The 967-nt window shown below is 44.1% G+C and overlaps 1 pseudogene; it reads left to right on the top strand.

Annotated features, from left to right (window-relative positions):
* Window positions 1-246: 246 nt before the first annotated feature.
* LOC117702932 (ubiquitin-conjugating enzyme E2 variant 1 pseudogene) lies at window positions 247-670 on the top strand (annotated as a pseudogene).
* Window positions 671-967: the final 297 nt, after the last annotated feature.

Genomic DNA, 967 nt, shown 5'->3' with positions numbered 1-967 from the left:
AGCGCCTTGTGTCTGCAGAGGCCAGAACAGGATGCTGGATTCCCTGAAACTGGAATTACAGATAGTTGTGAGCCACCATGTGGATGCTGGAATTGGGACCCAGATCTGAAAGAACAGCCAGTACCCTTGACTACTGAAACACTCTATCCCCTATACCAATAATTAACAATCATTTTTACTCACTTTAATACTGAAACTATGCCTCTAAGAATATTTTCTAAAAAATTTATAAGACAGTGATGCAAGATGGTAGCCACCAGAGGCTTGAGAGCAGAAGTCCCTGGAAATTTCTGACTTTTGGATGAGCTGGAGGAAGACCAGAAAGGCCTAGGCAATGGCACAGTTAGCTGGTGACTAGAGGAGGCCAGAGACATGACCCAAGATGGTCAAGGGATGATAATTAGACCTCCAAGAACAATTTATAAAAACCTAACACACAGCCTTAAAGTAGAACATGAGCCTAGGTACCCGGAAGCACTCCGTCTGTAAAGTTTGTAACAAAAGTCAATATGAGCAGCGTGAAGAGTTCAAATGGAATGGTGGGTCTAGAGTCACTGCAGTGCTGGCAAGGTGGAAGAATTCCTACAGCATCAAAATCGTCCTGCAGGAGCTTAGGAGCTTGATAATGTCAGAAGAGAACCTCTCGCAGCCGCCAGGACAGGCCAATTAGTCCAATTACCTTCCCTGCTCGATCCAACCCAACTCTTGATTTTGCACAGTAGTGAATTTTCTCCACATATCTGTAGACTTCAACATAGTGAAGAGGGATCCTCACTCAGACTTCATCCTAAGACACTGTTCCAATACTGGTCTTTTGAAATACCTAAATTGTGGTCTGTAACATCTTCCTTTGTGCTGTGCAACATCGTCTGTCAAATGTAACCGCTGTCGGCCTAGTTGAATTTCTGGGATCAAGAAGATATGTTGAAATCGGTTTCCTTTGGGAGTTGGGAGCACAGGAAATGCA

This window comes from Arvicanthis niloticus, chromosome 2, assembly GCF_011762505.2.
Source record: "Arvicanthis niloticus isolate mArvNil1 chromosome 2, mArvNil1.pat.X, whole genome shotgun sequence".
Taxonomy (NCBI): domain Eukaryota; kingdom Metazoa; phylum Chordata; class Mammalia; order Rodentia; family Muridae; genus Arvicanthis; species Arvicanthis niloticus.
The sequence above is the reverse complement of the archived record's forward strand: the minus strand, read 5'-3'. Positions and strand labels throughout refer to the sequence as shown.